Source organism: Ambystoma mexicanum, chromosome 3q (assembly GCF_040938575.1).
Source record: "Ambystoma mexicanum isolate Mex_15411 chromosome 3q, UKY_AmexF1_1, whole genome shotgun sequence".
NCBI lineage: Eukaryota > Metazoa > Chordata > Amphibia > Caudata > Ambystomatidae > Ambystoma > Ambystoma mexicanum.
Window position 1 is genome coordinate 1186007595 of NC_090926.1, and position 15344 is coordinate 1186022938.

Here is a 15344-nt window from a genome sequence, read left to right on the forward strand (position 1 = left end):
CCCCGAAATTAGATAGCTCCACCATAGTTCCAAATTCTCATTTTTTGGTGCAAATTTATCCAGATGCAGTGACCGTTGCGGCGTTATTTTCGGACATTCAATTATTAAATGTTTGCTTGATTCGACGACCATTTCACAAAAGCGGCATTTGTTGTTGTTAATTTGCAAGTCTTTTCTTCTCATTAAAACCTCGTTGGTGGAATAGAGGTTTAATCTTAATCTTAGGAACTGATTCCGATGATACTGAGATGGAAATTTAGTGAGGTACCTCAGTGTTTCTCCCATTTTGTGCAATGCCATTCCCAAATCAATTGTAGATGTCAGGCGATTTTGTGCCTCTAAATTTGCTATCCAATGCCAACGCCTAAACTGGACCTTAGCTACTTGCGGAATTTGTAGGACCAGAGACATGCTTATATTGGCTGCTTCAAGAATTGCCAGTAATTTATCTTCCCAGATGTTCAGAAGAGTAGCAGATGGATCCTTACATCTTTCCTTTAAAATATTATAGGGTTTCACTGTCGGTTTTAGACGCATTTTGCGAAGTGCTATGATTGATTTCCACACTACTATAGAGTGCAATGAATCGAGACCAAGTTCCTGTCTCAATGCTGTCATTGAGGTACTCTGAGGTACTTTTAGTATTCTTTTCCAAAAAATCCCCTCCAATATAGGCCAAAGTGTGACATCCATGTTCCATCCTGCTTCGCTTCCGAAGATAATTATTGGAACAACTTTTTGTTGGTAGAATGTTATAACAGGTTTAAAAGTAAAGACTCCATATTTGGCATGTAATTTGGCTCCTTGTAATGCAAACATTTTCATTCGCGCTAATAGATCGTGTGTCCAGCTCCATTCTCTAATTGAGATGTTAAATGAGATTCCCAAATAAAGAGTTGCGTCCACTCTAGCCAAAGGCTCATCATTCACCTTCCATGTGAAGAGGTTTTTTTTAGCATCTGTTTTTTTACCCAGCGTCATGACTTGTGATTTTTTTACATTAATTTCAAGTTGGTTCGCTGCTAAGTAGGCTTGTAATGCTGACAGCAGTCTTTGTAGACCGATTTCGGTTAAATCAAGAAGTACCACGTCATCAGCATATATCACGTGGCTTGTTGGATTTCCATTAATTTTCGGTGGGAAATATCTGGCTTTTGCAAGTTCCACCGGCAGATCTGCGATGAAAAGTTTAAACAGGAGTGCTGCCAGAGGACAGCCTTGTTTTATCCCCTTCGTTGTTTTGATGTTATCAGACAAGGCTCCTTCGTTATTTAGGCGTACTCGGATGTTGGTGTTTGCATATAATGCCATCACGGGTAACAGTAGGTCATGCGGACAACCCCAGTTTGCTAATTTAGTCCACAGTAATTTTCGATTTATACTGTCAAATGCCTATTTTAAATCTACAAACGCCAGGAATAACCTTTTCTTGCTTCTTAAGGCTTCCAGTTTTGCCATGTTCAACAGTATTAAGTTAAGCTCCACTCCTACGCCTTTCGTAAATCCCGTTTGCCTCTCATCGATTATATTCGCCTCTTCCGCCCAAATCGTAATTTTCTTTTGTAGAAAAGATGCAAATATTTTCCCCATTGTGTCTATTAATGCTGTTGGGCGATAGTTGTCTGGCTCTTCTCGATCTCCCTTTTTAAAAATTGGAACCACAATTGCACTTGACCATGAGTCCGGTAGTGTCGATGTTGCTGCAATTTGCTTAAATAGCCCATGTATGAATTTTGCCCAGTTTTCTTTATTTGCTTTTAGCATTGAATTTGAAATGCCATCCGGCCCCGCTGCTCTTGAGGTTTTTAGATGTTGTATGGCATATTCAATGTCTTCCCGGGATTCAATTACTCTCCACTTGCATGGTTCAAGGCTTGGCGTTATGATGTTATCTGCGTTTTGGTTGTTAAAGACGTTATAGTAGTGTTTTACCCAGGATTTAGCATTTACCCCATTCGATAACGCAAAGACCTGATTTAAATTTCCGTTGTTAATTCTTTGCCAGATGTTTCTAGAGTCTTTCGTAATTATTAGCCGCAACATTAGTTCCGCTTGTTCTTGTAACCGAATTCGGTTGAAAGATTTTAACCAGTTTCTATACCGGGAGCATCTTTTAGTAATTAAGACCCCTTGATTTATTCTGCCTGATCTCTTTAGCAGCCTTAGATCTTTTTTTAGCATTATTTTTGCCTTTCTTAGGACCGGGCTATTTAGATGTTTATTATTTTGTAACTTTAAATTTTTCTTGTGGGCGCCTGTATTGAATTGCATCAACAGTGGAGTATAATTTACCTCCATGTTATTTATGGTCATTTGTTGAAAGTCTATTGCCAATTTGTTGATCTGGTTGGCATTTATTCGGAGCCGGTTTTGAGCGTTGTTAATGTTTAGCGTATTTGAATATAGTGGCTGTGTCTTATTCTGGATCTCCCAGTCAAGAAGCAGAACGTTGTGGTCACTTTTGGTTGAATGTATTATTGACAGCTTTACTATATGTTCGTGCAGGTTTTCCGAGACCCATATGTAGTCAAGAGTTTTGCCTGAGTTTCCGCGATGCCAGGTGTCTGCCGCCGGAATATCGCCTCTGGTACAACCATTTAGCATCACGCAATGGCGTAGTGCAAGTTCGTATTCCCACTTGAGACCTCTATCAGCAGTTTCAGTCGGGATTTTGGTTTTGTCACAAGTATTGCGTACTTTTTCCTTGTTGAACCAGCTGTAGTTGAGGTCTCCACATATCAGAATAAATGGATTGTTGTACTCGTCTACACAATTGTCAATTTGCGAAGTAATTTCTGAAATAAATGCTGAGTCACTTATCATTATTAGGTTCCAATATATGTTTAGAAGTAACAATTGTTGTTGTTTTGTTTTGTTCATGCGATTTCCACTTTCTCTCTCTAGAGTTAATACCTGAATGAACAGGTTGGGATTCGTTGCGGTTATTATTTCCCAACCTGACGAGTTGTCAATCATCGTTACTAGACCAGAGAAAGGTCGGCCAAATAGATTTTTCCCAGCTTTATTTAATAAGACAGTGTAGCCAACGCTCATCGGTACTTCCCGTAACCATGTTTCTTGGAGACAAATTATTGCACTCTTCATCTGCTTAGGGCCTCCTTCTTGGAATAGATGGGCAAAACCTCGAGTGTTCCAAGATGCAAGTAGGTGGGTCAAGCTTTTTGACCCTTCGTGTTCCTACACGAGGTTACGCTGGTTTCTTGAGTTAGCCGCATTATTGGACTGACTTTTCAGCTCTTTCCACAGGTCCTCTCGACTTGATTTCTTAAAGGGGTTGCTGGAATGTTTTGAAGATGTTGAGTTAGTTTGAGTTGACCCCTCATCATGTACAGATAAATCAAAACCATAGCACAGTAACTCTTCCTTTACTTCAATTATTGGAGTTGCTAATTTCTTTGACTTCATATGGAGTATAACCCAGTCTGATCTTCCTTCCGATATATATTCAACAATTGCAATATCGTCAGATATTATGTTGCGTAGAGCTAGAATATAGTGCAGAAGCCTCATGACGTTTGCTCTATTAAGATTTACTTCATTTTGTTCCTCTAGAATGTTTTCTAATTCCAATTTAAACCCACTTGCGCTCGCACCTTCTCGAGAACTTTTGCTTTCTTTCCTTTTTTCCTGTTCTTGTTTTTGCAGTTGAGCGACGGTTTGCTTTGGGTTCAGATTTAATAAATTGGTTTGGTTGATTTCTCTCGACTCTTCTAGATTCATTCTTCCATGTTGAGACTCGTCTTCCTCCCCATATACTCTATTTTCTCGTGAATAGTGATGATTTCTAGCTGTATACCATTCTTGACTGGCCCTCTGTTTTTTCATGGTTGGTTCAGTTTTTGTACTTGACTCTTGGGGAGGTCCTCGCTTACTGTCAGTATTTGTTTTACTTTTTGCCAGATCGTCTACTTCTTCAACTGAATAAGTTGAAAGATCGGCCAAATCAATTGAAGCGTCGGTGTCACTGTCGTCGAACGAGGCAGAGACTTCCCGCATTCTTTTTGCAACAGTTCGAGAGGTTTCCATTGCACTATTACTGCTGCTATCGGACGTTTTTATTTTTCCTTGCTCTGTCCCTGTCGCTATAGTTTTCATGACCTCTTGTCGAGGGGGCGTTGAGAGGTTTCTTATAAACTTCTTTGCCTCATTTGATCGTATTCTCTTTGGAGCGGGCGCTTTTAAAGTAGTTTTCCTATTCTTTTTTGTTTGTTTGATCTTAAGCAGTGCTGGGTTTATTGTTGTTGATATGATTGATTTTGCCGAGCCTGTAAAAATTCCAAACAAAACTTTTTGTCCCACTTGTACTACATTTGCTCCAATTTCATTTTGTAATCCTTGAACTGTATCTTTTGTTTTATTACTTTGTGTTACTATCGGCTCCGCAATTTTGTGCTGCGTGTCAAGTCAATCGCATCTATCGGGAATGTTTCAGTCTCGATAGCTCCTTCTTCATTTATTTGTAACGATATTTCATCACCTTTTTTTTTTGTTTTTCTTACCCTTCTCAACATTCTTGGTTGGTTTATTACTATCTGTTTGGTTTTGTAGTTCCACAGGTTTCTCCCGATTTACGTACTGACTTTGTGAAGTTTTGTGTTGATGCGATTTTTGGATGACGTTACTATTTTTAGGCAATTACAGCTATGTTCAATAAGAGAACCACGTGGCTGTACCGCTACGTTGTGTCTTATCCATTTTGTACATTCTACAATAGCCTCGCCTAGGACAGCTTTCTCAAGTGTTTCTCTCTTCATTATTTCGTTCAGGCGTACATGCCATCAATGGGAAACTGCCGCTTCTGAGTCAAGACGACGAATCATGTACTCATTGAATTTTTCTAACTCAGTTACTTTGTTGTTAGTTAAAGCTAGTAGTGAGGTCTGATCCCGTAAGGTATCATTCAATTGCTCATATAGCTTCATGAATGGCATTAAGGCTATAGAGGTGGCTGCCAGCACGTTGTTGTGAATTTGGAGTCCTGCTGCAATGGATATGTTTCCTTTTGATTCACTCGACTCTAACGATGATCTAGACGCTGCTGAAATATTGCTTTCTGAATCAATGGAGTCTTTTCCAGGTTGCGTGTGTGCATCCTCACTAATTCGTGGAGGGCTCATTTTGCTGTTTTTCTGTTTGCCGGTATATTCATTGTCTGATGTGTCAAGGTTAATTAACCTGACTACCGGAGATGAATTATTCAATTTCACTGATTGCTTTGTTAATTGTGTCACTTTCTTGATAGAAGTACTAGTTGTCTGTTTCTTGCCAGAATTTGTATGCTGTTTAGTTGCAAAGCTTTCATTCAGCCGTTCGCTCATTAGGACAAAGTCAGCCTTCAGTCGCTCAGATAAGCGAGCTTCGCGTGCCACTATATCGTATGACATGGCAGTACCCACAGACATTTCTTTAGATTTATCCTTTATTGACCCTATAGGATCAAGTACTCGTTTGTCATTGGATACCAGTACTGATTTCCCACCACGTTTGTTCGCAGTTTCCAAATGACTCCTTTTATTTTCAGTTGGTTCTGTAGTTTTCTGCGTGTTTTTCAATATCGCCGTATTTCCGTGTTCTCTCACATTTGCAGGTCTCTCAGATACTATTTTCTCCTGAGACAACAAGGAATAATTTTGCTGCGTTTCAGCATCCCTTTGGATCTGTAGTGGCAGTGTTGTTGGTATTTGCCCCTCCACTGGTGATCGTATAGTCAGTATATCCGCATCTGTTATGTCGAAAGAAAAGGTGGCATCTGAAGCATCGAGATACACAGACGGTGGCGGAGGTGAATTTTTTTCTGTCATGTTTTCTAAACTTGCATTAAGTGGGCCTCATTACGACCCAGGCGGTAAGTTACCGCCTGGGCCGTGACTTTACCACCATGGCGTAAACTACGTTTACGCCATGGTGGTTGGCGGACTTACCGCCCCATTCCAACCTTGGCGGGGCGGTAAGTCCCCAATCCCCATTTACCCTTCCCCATTCCCATTTTTGCCCCATAGGGTATAATGGGAGTGGGGAAGGCGTTAATTACGCCACCGTAAATTACGGTGGCGTAATTAACTCCATGGTCCCTTAGCGCCATGGATTTTAACACCTGCTAAAAGCAGGTGTTAAAAGCGCCATGGCGCTAAGGGACCTCGTACTCAGGCGGTAAGGGTCGGCGCTGTTAACGCTGCCGTTAACCCCTTTCCGCCTGGGTCGTAATCTTTTCAGGAATGTTTCCTTGTGTTTTTGCAAGCATCTGCAACGGGGCCGGAATATGTATTTTACCTCGTTCTGCATTAGGAGTCAAATGGTTTTCCTCATTCACATCCATACTTAGTTTCTTCATAATACAGTCAAAAGCTGGCAGCGTGGTTATTTGCAAATTTCCTTCTAGTCGCTCGGGATAGCGTGGACCGAGTGTTTCCAATGATCCAGGTGTTTTGCAGTGCATTGCTACATTAGTTTCAGTGGCCACTACTACTTCTGCATATAGGTCTTGATGTGCCGATACAAGGCCTGACTCTTAAGTCTGCTTTTTGTTGTCACATTGTGCAGAGTCATTTTTTAATATTTGAGAATCGCTTACCTTTGATTTTGCTGTTTTCGCGTGCTGTAGCTTCAGCTGGTGTAATCGGTTTCGTGTGTGTGGGCCGTCGTCGTTTATTGCCATGTCTGTTTCGCTTGCGGGTAATAACTCCATCACAATGCCTCTGATTGATCTAAGCTTGTACAGCAATCGGCACTGCGCTCCACTCTTGTTTCCGTTGTTTAAGTGTATTTTTCTGTCTTCGGATCTACACCGCGGAACCAGCCGTAAACAGTGGGAAACAGTGAGTTCAGATGCCCTTTACACCTTACGGGCTTCACGCCGCAAGGGTTTTGGTGTCGATGCTTTATACGTCCTACTACTTCCGGTGGGCGTGTTCTCCGATCGCAGCTATGCAGTTCGAATGGGCGAACGTGCTCGCTTTCAACTGCTCCTGGGTCCGCCCAGAAGTCTTACGCGAGTTGTAGCGCTGCTCGCACAATTTTCTTCAGTGCTCTCGTCACTCCTAATGCACTTCACCAGCCGAACAGTGGGAAACAGTGAGTTCAGATGCCCTTTACACCTTACGGGCTTCACGCCGCAAGGGTTCTGGTGTCGATGCTTTATACGTCCTACTACTTCCGGTGGGCGTGTTCTCCGATCGCAGCTGTGCAGTTCGAATGGGCGAACGCGCTCACTTTCAACTGCTCCTGGGTCCGCCCAGAAGTCTTACGCGAGTGGTAGCGCTGCTCGCACAATTTTCTTCAGTGCTCTCATCACTCCTAATGCACTTCAACAGCCGAACAGTGGGAAACAGTGAGTTCAGATGCCCTTTACACCTTACGGGCTTCACGCCGCAAGGGTTCTGGTGTCGATGCTTTATACGTCCTACTACTTCCGGTGGGCGTGTTCTCCGATTGCAGCTGTGCAGTTCGAATGGGCGAACGCGCTCGCTTTCAACTGCTCCTGGGTCCGCCCAGAAGTCTTACGCGAGTTGTAGCGCTGCTCGCACAATTTTCTTCAGTGCTCTCGTCACTCCTAATGCACTTCACCAGCCGAACAGTGGGAAACAGTGAGTTCAGATGCCCTTTACACCTTACGGGCTTCACTGTATTATTGTACACTGGATGTGTTGCAGTGTGTGGCACATGCGTATTTTGTCACACTATTTAGCATTTTATATCTCATCATGTCCATCTCACATGGATGGGTGACAGTATTCATTCACTGACATATGGCTGTACTTGTCAAATGTACAATGGCTAGGATACATGCCATCTGTGTGCTGGCATGTGTCATGCATGTGTATTAGACATGCCACTCACAGGCTAATGTGTGATGCCAGTGCTACCCAGCTTATTTTTTAAAACACTGAGACATATAAGAAAACAATTTCACCACGCAAAGTGCAGTTTGGCATGTTATCAGCACCAGGGCAAAAATAGCCACAGTGCAAAAAAGAGATTTTTTTGATGCAATTTTTCACCAGGTCAAAGTTTGCCCTAGTGATAATGGTTTCCAGTGATTTTACAGAATGTTTTTTCCCGATTGGTTTACCAAAACAAATCCATTGAAAAAAATACTGATTTTTAAAAATATATATATAGTTTGTGGGGGTAGAGAGTTAAAAACAGGTGGGGAAGGGGCTGGGATGGGTTAAAACTGAAGGAATTGGCGCCAAGCCCCCAAATAAACAATACAAATTCAGCGTTTTTGTTTTGATCCATCGGGGAAAAAAAACTTTGTGGTAAAATCACAGGTAGGCAGTGCTAATACCATTCTTTATTAGCACTAGAGCAAACGTTTCCCTGCTGCAATAATGGTGTGAAAATGCATCTTTTGTGAGCAATGGCAATTTTTGCACTTGTGCTCATACCATGCCAAACTGCCCTTGTCATGGTGAAATCGTTTTCTTATATGTCCCAGTGTTTTCAACAATAGGGCAAACTTTGCCCTAATGCTAAGACTGTGCAACTTTGCACTTGCACTCGTGCAGTTTCTGTCATCTGGCCCCTGGTGTTCTATTACTGGAGAGCAGTGTCATTTTAACTGTGATGTGCACCCTCCCTACTGTGAGATTGTGCTAGCTCTCGTGTGGGGTGCATTATAAGAAGAGAAATAAATAAAAAAGTCACACAGGTAGTATAGCAATCAAAAGGCACTCAGCCGCCGATGCACCTTTTGAAAAATAAACGCAGCATGAAAGTACTTCCGTGCTGTGTTTATTGTCTTTGTCGCCATGGATGGAAAGCACTTTTATATTTGCCCTCTCTCCGTGCCATAGCTATCATCTACTTTGCACCAAGATGGCAGAGGAAAGCAGGGACAGGAGAAAGTTGTGTAGGGTTTTATTTCTCCAATTATTATTATATATATTTTTTTATTACGAGTTTCAATCACCGAAGGGATTTTTACAAGCTAGTAGTTAAATCAATCGAAAATGAAGAGGTGATGAAAAAGAAGAAAGAAGAAGAAAAAAAGAAGAAAAAAAAGTAGAAGAAAAAATAGAATAAGTAACAACTTTAATAAAAGAAACACTAAATCAGTGGTTAACAGGAGAGGCAGCACCCTCTAAAGTTGTGAGAATCGTAGAATGAAAAAAAGGGCTCTAAGCCTCTGGCAAGAGCTCCGTTCCTTTGTCCTTAAAAATTAGGTCCACAATTTTAGTAGCTGCTATCGCCCATGAAGGTCTAAGGCCCCCTATTAATCGCTCCCACCACTATAATTGATTATGTATAACGCGCTTAACACCCAGAGGTGTCTAAGCACGGATCCAGGGACTGAACCTGTGTTGCTCAGATTCTTCCTGCTTCCAAGGTGAGCGCATTGCATCTGAGCTATCCTCCCGAGACAAAGAGTGGCACGAGAATACCAGATAACAGGAGTGAGCGAGGAAGAATGGGAACTAAAGTCTAAAAGGCAGAACGAAGGTTCAAGAGAACAGAAGGGAGAGACACAGAATAGCATATAGCTAGGAGAAAAGAGTTTAGGATTGAACACAGCCGCAAGAGAATGGAAGTGGACGAGGCAGTGAGGTTGACATGATGAATAGATAGAAGTCAGGGACAACTGATTTAGCTCATCCTTCGGAAAAACATACATTCATAGTATCGGTAAAGGAGGGAGAGACAGAATAGGAGCGAGAGACTAGATAAAAGGGAGAGAGAAGATGGCAGAGTGGGACAGGATGTGGGAAGCGATTACATTGGAGGCGGACAGATAGCATAGGAGGGGACAGACTAGGAAGGAGAAACATACTTAGACTAGAATGGAAACATACATCCAACAATGCAAGCGAAGAGACACATACATCATGTAAGGAAGAGACAGACAAATAGTGAGGAACTGACTAGAGCAGAATAAATGGGAGACCTCCAACAAGAAGTAGGAACAGAGTAGGAGGGAGAGACAGAGTAGAGGGAGAAACAGAATACGAGGGACAGACTAGGACATGACAAGCTGGAGAAAAAAACCAGGAGGGAGAGACAGAATAGTACATAATAGGAAAGAGAGAGACATACTAGGTTGGAAAGGAAAGGAGATGAAGAAGAGGGCAGATTAGGAGGGAGAGACAGAATAGGGGGGTGAGACAAAATGAGAGGGAGAGAAGATGACTGAATAATAGTGCAACACAGAACACTAGGTAGAGAGAGACTAGAAGGAAGAGAGAGAACAAAAGTCAGAGAGAGAATGTGAGACGCAGAATAAGAGGGAGACACATAATAGAATGAAGAGACAGAATAGGAAGGAAAGACAGAATGGGACAGAAAAGGAAGGATCGCTAGAATAGGGTTGAATAGGATTGAGGGACAAAGCACACGTGATAGCTAAAATGAGAAAGGAGGGGATAGTAAATGCGAGGGGGAGACAGAGTGAGAGAGAACAATGGCAAGCGAGAAAACTGAAAGGAGTGGTGGAAGAGAAAAGAATATTGGGAGAGATGAGAGAAAATGGGACTGGGACAGAAACGAGTGGAAACAGTAATGTAAGACATGACAGAAACAAAGACAGGGGGACCGGAAGTACAATACAATTAGAGGCATAAATGAAGGTAGAAGAGAATGAATGGGTGTGGGTTAGAGCTACAGCATGCACAACAGGTGGGGTGGGATAAATACAAGAAACAAGGCATTTAATAGCGAGTCAAAGGATAGAATCGGCTGGTGATGGCAATAGAAATAAGACCCAAAACTAGAGGTCAGGAGACATGGAAGTGTCCAAAATTGAGAGATCAAGGACATCCTTTGAGCCGTTGAGGAGCAAGAGAGAAAGTGCAAGTGGGAAGATGGAGAATAGGAGAAAGGGTGAAATAGGTCGTCAGGACCAACACACGTCTCAGCTTGCTCGCTTTATAGTCTAATGGATTAATTAGACTAACACCGCGAATGCCTGATATTGAATTCATGGGAACATCACCATTGCGCTTCCCTTGGAGACACACGTGGCCGAGAGAGGTATGGATAAATTTGTGGGCACGTGGCCGAGAGAAGTATGAATGAGTGTGTGGGCATATGCACGTGGCCGAGAGAAGTATGAATGAGTCTGTGGGCACTTGCACGTGGCTGAGAGAGGTATGGATGAGTGTGTGGGCACTTGCGCGTGGCTGGGAGAGGTATGGATGAGTGTGTGGGCACTTGCGTGTGGCCGAGATAGGTATGGATGAGAGTGTGGGCACTTGCACGTGGCTGAGAGAGGTATGGATGAGTGTGCGGGCACTTGCGCGTGGCCGGGAGAGGTATGAATGAGTGTGTGGGCACTTGCGTGTGGCCGAGATAGGTATGGATGAGAGTGTGGGCACTTGCACGTGGCCGAGAGAGGTATGGATGAGTGTGTGGGCACTTGCGTGTGGCCGAGAGAGGTATGGATGAGTGTGTGGGCACTTGCGTGTGGCTGAGAGAGGTATGAATGAGTGTGTGGGCACATGCACATGGCCAAGGGAGGTATGGATGAGTGTGTGGGCACTTGCACGTGGCCAAGAGAGGTATGGATGAGTGTGTGGGCACTTGCATGTGGCCAAGAGAGGTATGGATGAGTGTGTGGGTACTTGCGTGTGGCTGAGAGAGGTATGGATGAGTGTGTGGGCACTTGCACATGGCCGAGAGAGGTATGGATGAGTGTGTGGGCACTTGCACGTGGTCGAGAGAGGTATGGATGAGTTTGTGAGCACTTGCACGTGGCCGAGAGAGGTATCGATGAGTGTGTGGGCATTTGCATGTGGCCGAGAGAGGTATGGATGAGTGTGTGGGCACGTGGCCAAGAGAGGTATGGGTGAGTGAGTGTGCACTTATGTGTGGCCAAGAGTGGTATGGATGAGTGTGTGGGCACTTGCACGTGGCAGAGAAAGGTATGGATGAGTGTGTGGGCACTTGCATTTGGCCGAGAGAGGTATGGATGAGTATGTGGGCACTTGCACGTGGCCGAGAGAGGTCTGAGTAAGACATACTGGAGAACAAATTACATCTAGGAACACCTCCTGTACCTTCTACCAGAGAAACCAGTACCTGGTACTTTCTACATTCTCCACAAGACACACAAAGAATGCATCCATTCTCGCAAATACCATCTCTGACACAGGAACCCTAAGAACATCTCAGGATCTCCAAATCCTGAAGCCACATCCAGGACACCACTAATCTGCTCAGCAAACTGGATGCAGCAGGCGCCCTCACAAGGGATACATTACTGGCAACCATGAACATTGAGTCACTCCTATAAAACACCCCCCACATCGAAGGCACGGAGGTGTGTCCGAATGCTCTTGCCGATCTTAACCCGCATTCTCCCATCAGGATATTACAAAGATCAATGGAAGCAGGACTGCTCTAAAGATCACAGACTGATTCTCTTAAACAGAAAGTGTTGGGTGGAAGCAGGACTGCTCTAAAGATCACAGACTGATTCTCTTAAACAGAAAGTGTTGGGTGGAAGCAGGACTGCTCTAAAGATCACAGACTGATTTTCTTAAACAGAAAGTGTTGGGTGGAAGCAGGACTGCTCTAAAGATCACAGACTGATTCTCTTAAACAGAAAGTGTTGGGTGGAAGCAGGACTGCTCTAAAGATCACAGGTTGATTCTCCTAAACAGAAAGTGTTGGGTGGAAGCAGGACTGCTCTAAAGATCACAGACTGATTCTCTTAAACAGAAAGTGTTGGGTGGAAGCAGGACTGCTCTAAAAATCACAGACTGATTCTCTTAAACAGAAAGTGTTGGGTGGAAGCAGGACTGCTCTAAAGATCACAGACTGATTCCCTTAAACAGAAAGTGTTGGGTGGAAGCAGGACTGCTCTAAAGATCACAGGTTGATTCTCTTAAACAGAAAGTGTTGGGTGGAAGCAGGAGTGCTCTAAAGATCACAGACTGATTCTCTTAAACAGAAAGTGTTGGGTGGAAGCAGGACTGCTCTAAAGATCACAGACTGATTCTCTTAAAAAGAAAGTGTTGGGTGGAAGCAGGACTGCTCTAAAGATCACAGACTGATTCTCTTAAACAGAAAGTGTTGGGTGGAAGCAGGACTGCTCTAAAGATCACAGACTGATTCTCTTAAAAAGAAAGTGTTGGGTGGAAGCAGGACTGCTCTAAAGATCACAGACTGATTCTCTTAAACAGAAAGTGTTGGGTGGAAGCAGGACTGCTCTAAAGATCACAGACTGATTCTCTTAAAAAGAAAGTGTTGGGTGGAAGCAGGACTGCTCTAAAGATCACAGACTGATTCTCTTAAACAGAAAGTGTTGGGTGGAAGAAAGAAATGTGCTATAATATCTTTTTTTTATATTAATGAGGTTTGATTTCAAATGTATTTTTCAAAATGCAGACTTCATAATATGATACACATATTTTCAAACCATGCTTGCTCACAGAGAACATAGGTCGACATGTGTTATCTGTCAGACATGTGATAAGAATCATTGCTTGATTGAGTCAGGAATGTGAGGTCAGAGAGAAAGGGATTCCTCATTCTGCCAGAAAAGTCTACCAGCAAAGTCCCACCCTAGATCAAAAAGGGAATTATCAGGGAATTCATCTATAATTACAAATGACATCAGGCTGATGTGGGTTTTCGATGTGCAATGTATGATCCCACAGAGCACAGTAGTGTCTACTATCATTCTAATCTCACCAATATCACAGTGATGAACCCCAAATGTCATTTATTTAATTCAAATTCATTTATAAACAACTTCTGGTTGCATCAACCTCCCAAACACCTATCTGCATAGAACTAATAGCACTATACAATACTTATATATCAAAGTGCTACTGTGTCATGTGAAAGTAACGTGCATACACTTTAAAGTGCCTACAGTGCATGACAACATTTTACCCACAGTACACACATCAACATTTAGGGGCGGGGCAAGGGCGCAGTGTTTGCTGCCGTAGGTGTTCGACATAGCGGGCTGCACTGGAATGGGTTGTACTGGGGTGATTTTCAACACTCCTGAAGCGTTTGATTAGATGGTTTTCGGTCTCTGTTGGGAAGTCTTCCCCAAGGCGAAAGTAAGGTGAGCGACAGCCGGGTTGGGGGTCCACTGCTGTTGTCTGGCCAATCCTGGAACATTTTCAAATGGAGGCGTCAGAGTTCTCCCCTTTCCCGCCACTCCTCTTCTGTAAACAGCTGTCCTCCAAGTCCATTTTGCAAGAGGACATAGTACCAAAGTCCAAGCGTAAGTTATTAATCGTGAGTAGAAGCAGGGGGGCCTGACCGCAGAGTTACGGCAAAGGAGATACTTCCGACACTGATAGAACCTCTGCTCCCAGGCGAAAACGGACCTATTCTCACATAAACGAGATCCATCATTTCCTGGGACTTCACCAAGATTCTTTGTGGGGGGAGGGCAGCAACACAGGTGATCAGCAAGGGGGGGCCAACTCCTGGTAATGCCAGCAATCCGGGTAATCTGGGTTGCCAGCCCACTGCGCATCAGGAGGAACGCACCTCAGATGGTAGTAAGGATATGCTGGAAGGACGTAGCAACAGTGTGTGCATGGACACCGCCAAAGACGAAGCCCCTGCTAGTGGAAAAGATCTCCCGTTTCTAACCCCAGTCGAAACCCCCATGGCTGGTGCTCCTTCTGTTTTTTCAGCAGCCTCTGTTGTGCCTACTTCACATCGCCTGATAACCCGCAGGGCTGAAGAATTTGCAACAGCCGTAGTGGTCACTGCTACAACTGTCCCCTTCTTTGACTATTCCACTTTGGCCCCCGCTTGTCTACCTGTGACTGGTACTACGCAGGGTCGTCCTTCACCCACTACGCACCGCATCTTCCCACCCTAACGGACGCTGAGACTGATGAGATAATCAAAACTAAGCCTTCCCCTGGCCATTCCCAGATGACGCAACCCAAGCCAGAGATTTCACTGCAGCCTAATATGCCTGGCAAAGTCCTTGGTCTTAATAAGATGCCCTTTGCATTGGAGGCCTGTGAGCAACGCGTAATGGGAATTCAATACTCCAGTATGAAGGAACCCAGAACACGCAGCCACTGCCACCGCGCAGTATGTCTAAGTGTTATGACCCTGGGGGGCCAAGAAGCGCTACAGCATTCCTCCACGGGGTTCCCAAACTGCATGCTAACAAGCGAGAACCTACTGCTGGCCCATTTAACAAATGTCTAGACTCGCTCTGCACAACAAGGGGTTGTGATTTTGTATCTAGGTAACCCTTGCTGGGTTGTCTTAGAATGCCCAGCGAGGGTGACAACCCCCACGACTCCATAAAACTGGACTTTAGGGATCATGGCTACAGGCCTTTTAGGCAGTTTGGGGAATGACGTTCGGATTGCAAAAAGTGGGATTGTAATTAGCCCATG